Source organism: Leptinotarsa decemlineata, unplaced genomic scaffold (genome assembly GCF_025532065.1).
Source record: "Leptinotarsa decemlineata unplaced genomic scaffold, Ldec_3_MD MMD2_P_RNA_scaffold_5, whole genome shotgun sequence".
Taxonomy (NCBI): domain Eukaryota; kingdom Metazoa; phylum Arthropoda; class Insecta; order Coleoptera; family Chrysomelidae; genus Leptinotarsa; species Leptinotarsa decemlineata.
In genome coordinates, this window is record NW_027412532.1 from 4,012,172 (window position 1) to 4,022,515 (window position 10,344).

The window sequence follows — 10,344 nt, forward strand, 5'->3', positions numbered from 1 at the left end:
TCACAATTATCAGATGTTACACTCGGCTTTCAGTATAATCTACAAAGACATTTTATGTTGATTTTATGGAACATACATATGTAAATGTCATACTTCAGCGAGCATTTGGATGAAACTAATGTAAATTAATTTCGCAATTGTATGGGAATTTTAACGAATTAGAATTGGACCCCAACCGTAATAGCAGACTTAGTGTTTTGCTTCCATTTCCAATTGGAATGTGTTCTATAAACACAAATATTATGGTGCTATGACATAACTACATCAGAATTTTAATGAATAAAGTGAATTTGAAAGATTTTCGAAATGAAATAGTTTGTTTAGAAATAGCTCAAAACAAAGATAGTTGTTTTTTAGAATATTTTTGAAACAAAGTCAGCCATATTTATTTAGCCCTCCGAGTTACACTGTTCTATTCCTAGTTATCTGATTTGCGAAAGCAACATCTGATTTTACCCTTAATGATGACAACAACTAAATCATATTAGTTGAAAATTCGAAGGAAATGGCAATCAATCAATTTCAAATTGATTCAGTTTCGAATTCTGTAACGGAGGTGTTATATTACAACAGTCAAACGAACATTTATTCAAGACAGGAATTCTACTCGTTATGTACTTAAATTGAAAGGGTTATATTTTAAGGAGTGGAAAGTAAGTAGAAAGCCAAAAACTTCCTTTCCCTAAAAATTTTTTACTCTTTCGAATATCTGATACTTTCAAAAATACTAGTATGTAATACGATATGAGTACAGAAGTGCCTCAGTAACTTTCATTATAAATGAACCCAAGCTTTGAAAGTTATTTCAATTAATATTCATGACATTTTTTCTGACTGTTGAAATGTTCTTTTCATTTCAGAAACTTTTATTCATTTGTTTGAAGGTGGTTGACAATGTTTCACAAGAAGCCTCGTATCTGGTTGAGATACGTAGACGACACCTTCATAATATGGAACCATGGGAATGCAGAACTAGACACTTTCCTGAAGCACGTCAACAACGTAAGTCCTTCCATCACTTTCACAATGGAGAAGGAAGTCCACAACGAATTGTCTTTCACGTATTGGTGAAGAGGACCGACACTAAGTGGGGAACATCTGTTTACCGAAAACTCATTCACACGGGACAGTATCTGAACCATGAATCCAACCACCATCAATGGACTAAGAGAGGAATCATCAAGACTCTGCTAGACCGTGCTTTGGGGCTCTGTAATACAAAGGAAGGTCTCGAAAAGAAACTAGGCATCATCATAAATGACATTCGATGAAATGGTAACTCCAGAGTGATGGTAGAACAGGCTTCAGCTAGAGGACAGCAAGAGCTCCACAAGGAAGAGAAGCCGCCGCAACCAGTACTTGTACTATACTATATCAGAGGATTATCAGAAAGGATAAGAAGGATTGGGTCCAAGTATAACATAAGGACATGCTTCAGATCTGGGAACACTATCCGTAGCAGCCTTACGAAAACCAGGCCACCAAACTCGGACTGCGATTCTGAGAATTGCATTTACCGGATACCCTGCGAGTGCGGTGAAACTGGGAGGCCATTGAAAGTTCGCATTGCTGAGCACAAGAAACACACACATTGAGGAGAAACCAACAAATCCGGAATAACAGAGCATGCTTCGACTCATCAACATAATATCAAGGGGGCTCAAGCTGAAATCATCCACAAAGAGGAACACTGGTTTAGAAGAGAATTCAAAGAAGTCGCGTATATATTGTCCAGCAACGCATTTAGTCAAGCGAGCGTAGAGATACGTAACATATGGAAAGCGAAAAACGACCAACTCCCGCCAAACGGTCATCTACCGCGAAAAACGACCAACTCCCGCCAAACGGTCATCTACCGCTAAAATCAATGAAGCGTAGAGAGGGAAGAGGGGATAGGTGAAAGCACTCGAATGACCTATAAATAGTCAGATCTCGGAGGAATAAGTCCAATTATCACTCGAAGAATATTGTGGATACTAACAATCAAAACGTCGTGACGTAACTTGGTTTGGAATCCTTTAATTTTTAATTTTCATTTTTCAATTTTTGTTTATAATATTTTTTAATTTTCAGCTTTTATTATTATTTCAATTATTTATTTTTTTGGTTGTAGCTTGTATATTATTTCTTTGTAATTTCAGTTTTTTGTTTAATACAATTGTTATTTTCGGTTATTCTTTTTTCAGGGATTTCAAATCAAATTATATTATATGAAAAAACTTTTATTCACTCAAATATAATAAAAATGAAGGATGAGGCAATGTTATTTGAACTGAATAGGAATACTTCGATAAAAGCAAGAATAGGTCTCAGAATCTTCAACTTATTTTTGAACAACTAATATGAAAAAAAATTCCAATGGAACACTTACAACCACAAAAAAATTCAATTATTCATTTCTTCGATGTCTTCATCGAAAGTCAGTCGGTAGCCAAGCGGTTCGGCGTGGGTGCTTTGTTCACTCACTCGAATTGACTGCCGTGTTGGTCGGTGGTTCAAGCCCTAGTCTGAACGATCGATCTTCACTTGCTACCGTCCAACCCGTGTTAGGAATCACACGTTAAAAGGTAAGACCTCGTTAATCCTTAGCTCGTACAAGTTTCGACAGATTTTAAACAGATTTTTAAATAATTATGTTAACATCACCTCACCGTGGTAAATTCCAGCTCCCGTTTTCGAATCGTCTGCATACCAGTAATTTCCGCCGAGTATGTTCTCAAGGTGACTGTTCATTTTCATAAAAAATGAGAAATGAAACTTTATACGTTTTTACCACTTTTGTGATAAAAAGCGTAGAAAGTTTCATTTCTCATTTTTTATGATGATCTTTTTCCACGTAGAAAAGTTTGTGTCAAATGTGTATTTCGGTGTCACGTATTTCGAGAACATGTTCAATATTCGTTGCTCCACATATCCAGTCTGAATTGGCCCACCCATCATCACGAGATGTAAAGCAGAAAGATTCAATATCTCCCCTGCCAAGTTCATCTCTACGCTTCAAAGTTTCAGAGGTCCTAGACTCTCTGTTCTGATCCTCTTGCTGAATGCTGCTACGGCTTATTTCTAACCCTACTTCATCGGTCATTGGAATATAATATTCAGGTTCTTCTGCTTGACTATTTTCACAGTATATTTGCCTTGAACTATGATGACTGAGTCGTCTGCATAGCACAGTACTTTGTATCCATGATGGTCCAGAGAAAGTAGTGACTCGTCCATTGAAAGTTTCCATAAAAGTAGGGACAAACCCCTTTCCCCTGAGAACAACCCCTTGCTAAACTTGCCGCTACTGTCTCTCCCATGGACATTGCGTTCACATGTAGACTATAAATCTGCACTCATTTCATCGATCTTCGACGCTTTGTAACAACAATAATAAACTTCTTCATAACCTTTGTAAGGACTGACGAAGACCCCTTACTATATTGTGATGCGGCTTGGTTAGGTAAGGTAAGGTTAGGTCCAAAGTGAGTGGGTCTACTCAACCCTCCACGGCAACCCCCATGGGTTTATTGTGGCTCACACCTATTCACACTCAACCAAATAAACTCAGCTTCTTAACGAAGCCGATAAGTTTGTATGATGAGTGACCTTTCAGGTCAGATGGTAAGAGAATGGTTCTGCCGAACTCTAAAAATCTGATTCAGTTCCCTGCGGGGCAGGCACAAAGTATGTGCTCTGCTGTTTCATCACTTTCCAAACATAGGCGACAGACATTGTCTTCTGACAGTCCGAGTCTCTGTGAAACAGATGGATCAATTTTTGTATGTAAAATCGTGATTCTCAATGTTTTAAAGCAGTCTTATATTTTGTTTGAAACATTTTCAATTTGGGCTAGAGTGTAAAGGAAACAAATGAACTATTTATAGTACAAATGTCAGTTTGAAAGTAAATGCTTTGAAAACAGTAACAAAATGCCCATCTAACGTCTCAATTTACCAAAAATATAAAATTACTTAAATTATTTTTTGAATTTATAATGGGTTCCTCAAAATGATTCACATGTTTTTGCAAAAGAAAAGTAATGGGTATCAAATCCTCAGATATTCAAGCAATTATTCCACATGACAAAACCAATAAAAGTTTTGTGAAGGTTGGCCTTCAATGTCGTTCAGGAATAAGTTGCTCAAGTATAAAATAACAAGATAAATATAATTTCACATAGTTTATGCGGTTTGGTGAGTATTTACTAATAGTAGAAACGCGTTGCAGAAATACACGTAACGGAATTTTCGTGAAGACATGGAAATTCTTTGACAGATATTGTGTCACGATTCCTTTTATAATTATCTCTCGCCTCTAATCATTTTATTTCATAAACTGTGATTTCAATCACGGGATGTATGACAAAACAGGCAGAGGTCAATTATGTACCAGCAATTTTCTGTTGCAATTTGGTTCCATGGGAATTTCATTGAATTTTGTTACTCCTTTCTAGAAATGAAGTTTGTTTGTCATTCACTTCTTCTCTCTACACTTTTTTCCGGAGTAGTTTACGTTTAGTTATAGATGAAGAAAAGTTAGAGTGGAAGAACAGTTTCTGTTTTATTTTAGTAGACAGAAAACTGAACTATCATTTCACCTTACATATGAAAGCTAGTTTCACCTCTTCAAATTGAAGACTATCAATCAACTTTTTTCCAAATTGACGAATAGAGGAGATGTTATGAATTGATCTAATGTGGTTCATTCTATCCCTTCTTCTAGTTGTGGGGAAAAGTACATTGGTCAAACGAGTAGAAGATTGAAAGATCGTATCACTCCTCACAAGATTGTCATTATGTGCGATAAACCAATCTGCACTCTTTCAAAACAAACAATTAACTTAGATCATGAGTTCTCTATTGACAATGTACAAATTTCAGACTGGGAAATTCAAATTCAAAGAAGAACTTTCCTAGAAAAGTGATATATTCCGGAAGATTCCGATACCATTGAGCCCAAGACAGACATGGAAGTCTGACCTTGTTATATGCATATCTCCTCAATTTGAATAAAGATAATAGACTGGATGTAATGTAATGTTTGGGGTGAATGATGAACGTATCAATTGAATCAGCACTGATAGTAGACAAGCCTCATGTGCCTTGAACAAACAACGTGTTACCTCAGGGCTAGTACTAGAGGGGCACCAAAATTTAGCCAAAGATAATAACATTATCCTGAGGTGGGTTAAAGGGCACGACAGGAGTAAAGGCAATCGCATTGCCAACTCTTTAGCCAAGGAAGCGGCTGGACTAAGAATTTTAGGACCCAGTGGCACCTACGGCCTGATGACTTCGACAATTGCGGAACTAGCCAAACGTTACACCCATGATCAATCCCTAAAGAGATGGGATGGAATCAAAGGATGCAATCTCGCCAGGATCATCCTGGGCGACCCTGAGAAGCTGGCGCCGAAGAAATATCTGGCAATGACCAGGAAAAAACTACGCTTAACAGTAGGATTTCTGACTGGCCACTGTCAACTAAGAAAACACCTCCATAATATGGAGCTAGTAGAAACACCTCTATGCAGGATGTGTGAATAGAAAGATGAAACTGTCAGGCATGTCCTTCGCGAATGTCCGGAGTTCTTGTCAATAAGAGATTGTGTGTTCGGCGAGTCTTGACCTACACCTGCCGATATGAAAGGTATGTCCCCCTGTGACCTATCTACTTTCCTGGATGAACGATGGCCTAGGAGGACAACTCGGGAGGATGTATAATGGGTCACATATGGCCTAAATGCTGTAGGTCTACACTCACCCTCCCTCCTCTACAGATACAGATACTATTAAATTAGGATTGAAAATTTAGATGGGAACGCTGCAACGAAAATGTGTTTCTTATTAATATTTATAACCAAAAATTTGTATTAGAGGGAAGTACCAACATGTTGAATGTGTGCTTCATAAGTGACTCTCTGAATGCCAGAGTAGCCTTCCAAGCTGAAGTATATTTCAAAGGAATGGCAAAGTCATACTGGAGAAAAATATCACTTTCACTTAAAAAATTAGTGTGTTTCAAATTGTGAAGTTGAAAGTGACAAAATCCTTTTTTTTTGGTACCTTCGAATGCAACAAAAACCATTTATACACCTTGAAATGAAATGTCGCAACATTGACCTAATCCTCACGGCGAAGGTGTCGACCAGAAGTTACATATTTCTTTAATTGCTAAGAGATAACCATTTCCTTTTATAACAAACATCAAATGTTGGTCAGCTGCGATGTTATGGTTTCACTTTCTATCAGTTTGTAACGTAATATGTAGATTGTTAGTTGATCTTTCTCATATCCTCAATAACAGGATATCAATTTCGATGAAGAATGAAGCGCAATGGCTGATTTTGTTTTTGAGGTTGAGCCTGATGTATTCACTTCAGAAATTGGAGATTTTAACGATTTTCAAGGCAGGTGATATTGTATCTTCGAAACTAGTTTGCTGACTGTTATTCTCCGAAAAAAGTGTGATGGTTCTTTTTGAGATACTTGATGAGTGAGCAAAATTTTGTGACTATATCGTGGAATTATTGTTCACTACAATTTTACAGCTATATTTATTCATATATATCAAAAACAAAGATCAACATATATCCTGTTGTTATTACGAAGTTATGTGTTTTGAATGTAGTAGTTTTTATTATTGATGAAGCCGTATTGAAATTTATGTAATGATGGATTTTCAAATATTGAGGAATAACTGCTGAAGAAAATTACTGCATATGATACTGAATATATTCTGTTGAAAAATATGAGGATCAATAGAAATTGATGGAAAATAATGAATGAAAAGTGGACAATTTGAGAACTAGACTGAGGTTAAAATTGAAAGGGATATATTTTCAGGCGAGATTGATTTTTTCATACAAAAAGTGTTTCGTTTTCTTCTCCTATACCTTTATAAAAAACGTCGATTATTTTATTTGATGCCATCCATAGGAATTGATTCGAATGGGATATATTTTTATGGGAGATTACTTTTTTTGGAAAAGTAAACTTCCGAATTTCTACTTCTCCATCTTCGTACAAAAAAATGTGGGAATCTTCCAAAGAAAGGAAGTCAACACTTTCAAAACAACTAATTTTATGTGAACATCGAATTATACGAAAAACAAGTGTTTAGAGCTGGAAAACATCAGAAGAAGTTTGTGAACACAGAATTTAGAAAGTTTGCTGAGTACTGAACTTGAGGAACATCTTGTGGATGCAAATCACAAAATAATGTCATGCAGAGACTAATGGAGAGAGACTAAAGGGGATTAAATGGTGCAGAGAAAATGTTGGAAGGGGAAGGGAATAAAATTAAAATAGTAATATAATAATAATAATAATAATAATAATTTTATTCCTGTCAGATTACAATTCAAATGATATTGGAACAGTCAAAAAAAGAGAACACAGCACATGTATATATGAAATCATGAAAAATACTGAAAATTATAAAGTAATATTCTGATAATTATCACCGGTTATATATCTAAGAGTATAAAATACATATTTAAAATACATTTAAAATGCATTCAGGCACCATAGTCACTCAATAAACAATTCATCTACTTTATAGTAACATTTACTGATTAGCAGCTTTTTCAATTTGTTTTTGAATATTCTGTAATTCCTCTTACTCGCTATATCCTCAGGCAGCTTATTGTATAGTTGAATCTCTGTAAAGGAAGAAGCATTTTCGAACAGGGTTGTTCTATGTTGTGGTATCTGCAAGCGAGTACCGTATCTTGTATTATAGTTGTGATAATCACCACTTGTGGGAGATTGAAGAGTTGTGATTTAATTGCCAATAATGATTTCATGATGTATATACATGGCACAGTGAGGATTTTGTTTTCAATAAAGTAGGGTTTGCAAGAATATATACGTTCAATTCCGAAAATAAGGCGTATTACTCTTTTTTGTGATATCAGCAATCTTTGAGATGATATTGCATTACCCCAGACAACTATATTATAGGATATAGTGAATATTGATAAGTTGAAGCTTATTGAAGATGTTCTTTATCTGCAGAATGGCATAATACCCAATTTACTTTCTTGCTGATATGATCGATACAATTTTTGAAGAATAGATTTGAGTCTGAAATTGTACCTGAAAACTTCGTAAATGCTGATATAATCAATGTCGCCCTTTACTTATTTCCGGGACAATACTGTTGTTTTTTATAGAGTATTGCATAAAAATGGTTTTATTGTGGTTAAGTATTATTCGATCAGAGACACACCGGTTACTGAATTTGTTATGAAATTCGTCAACTTTCTCATCAAATTCACATTCATTTTCACTATGAAATGCAACAGATACAGTATCGGTATATAATACAAAGCAATCGGCATTCATATACTCCGGCAAATCATTGATGAACAAAAGTAAAATCAATGGACCCAGTAAAGATCCTTGTGGTCCTTCTAGAATTCCACGAATTCCCAGTGAGTGCAATTTGGTTTCAGTGTGATCTAGGTTTAGGCAATCAAAAGCTTTCATGAGATCGAAAAAAAGGGCACCTACAAGTTTTTCTCTATTCAGATATTTATAGATGTACTCAACAAATATACAAATAGCTGTCTCAGTAGATCTTCCAAGCTAGAACTCGTTTTGTGTTCAAGTGGTTGTCAAAAATAGCACTATTCATCTTTCTGAAGCAACGGAATTTCTTCTTGGAACATATATAGATAGTAGAATGAGTTGGGAAAATAATATTGATGTCATAAGCAAAAAAGTGAACACAGGTTACTATGCTATATTGAAATTAAAAAATATGTTCAATACCAATCAACTGATCAATGTATATTATGCTCTAGTCTACTGTAACATATCGTATAACATCAACATCTGGGGATGCTCCAAGAGAATATTTGACAAAGAGAATATTTGTTTCCAAAAAAGAATCATTCGACTCATTTTCAATCTGAAACCAGATGAGTCTTGTCGACCATATTTTCAAAAACATAAAATTTTAACAGTTCCATCTATTTATGTTTTCAAATGTATAATGTTATTTATGCAACCTGTTGAGATGTATCAAACAGTTTCTCATTGCCATGGTTACTCAACTAGAAACGGAGACCTCATCAGAATTCCTGCACACAGCTCATCATTCTATGAAAAAAGCCCCTCATATAGAGGTATAAAGTTTTTCAATCATCTTCCCGCAAACCTGAGAGAGCAACGGAATAAAAATTTATTCAAATCAAAATTGAAAATAGCTTTGCAAGACAAATGTTACTACTGAATCAAAGAATTTCTTGATGCAAAATGAAAATGTGTTTGCTCTTATGTATGAATATAAATGTTATACATGTTTTCATGTATATGTGAACAAATCTATTAAATTGTGATATTTTAATATTGTTAATTGTGAATTTGTCTATTATTACACGGTTTTTCATTTGTGACGTATCCTATATCATGCTGTATGTGATCTGTAAGGATTGAATGAAGATTATTATTATTATTATTATTATTGGACAAACACGACATCGAAATAGTCTTCGAACCCACGAGTAAGATACAACAAAGCCTCAGGTCGACTAAAGACAAAAAACCCATTATCAGCAGCAGGGGTATATCGTGAATACAGTACACTTGTGGAAAGGTATATATCGGAACCACCAAACGATCCATGGGAACAAGACTGAAAGAGCATAGAAGGAACTGCAGATTAGGCCAAGCGGACAAGTCAGCTGTGGCAGAACACGCGCTTAGTGAAGGAGACCACATAATTTTGTTTGAAAACACAGAATTAATTACCCCCAACCAGGGATACCACAGCTGACTGGTACGGGAGGCAAGAGAGATCCATAAACACACAGAGAATTTCAACAGAAAAGAAGAAGCGGTGAACCTCAATCGGATATAGAACCCTATTTTGAGGAATTCGACAATAACGAACAGAATGACAACAGGCAGCAAGATTATAATTGTTCCAGGTTCAAGTACAGATACAAGTACAGGTGCAAATACAGGTACCAATACAACTGATTACCTGACAAGGCATAAAAACGCTTTACGTAGCCTAAAAATTAGTCATCGGACTGCAAGCCATGATGGTTAAACCTCTGAAGAAGCTAGCCACTCGCGCCAGCGAAACGTCAGGAAGAAATTCCAGAAATCCATGGCTTTCAAACTCAAAAAACAGCGACACATAACATTTCAGCAAGTTGTATCTCGCTGAAAATAATGAATATTCAGTAATGGACTATTTTTGAAGGGAAACAAATACTGGGTGATGAATTTTTGCTTTCAAAAACCGTGAAAAATGTTTTTTTTTATTGTTTTTGCACTTCTCGAGTTACATTTTCAACAACCCAACAAATAATATCTTGACATTTGTAATAATGAACTCAATAAG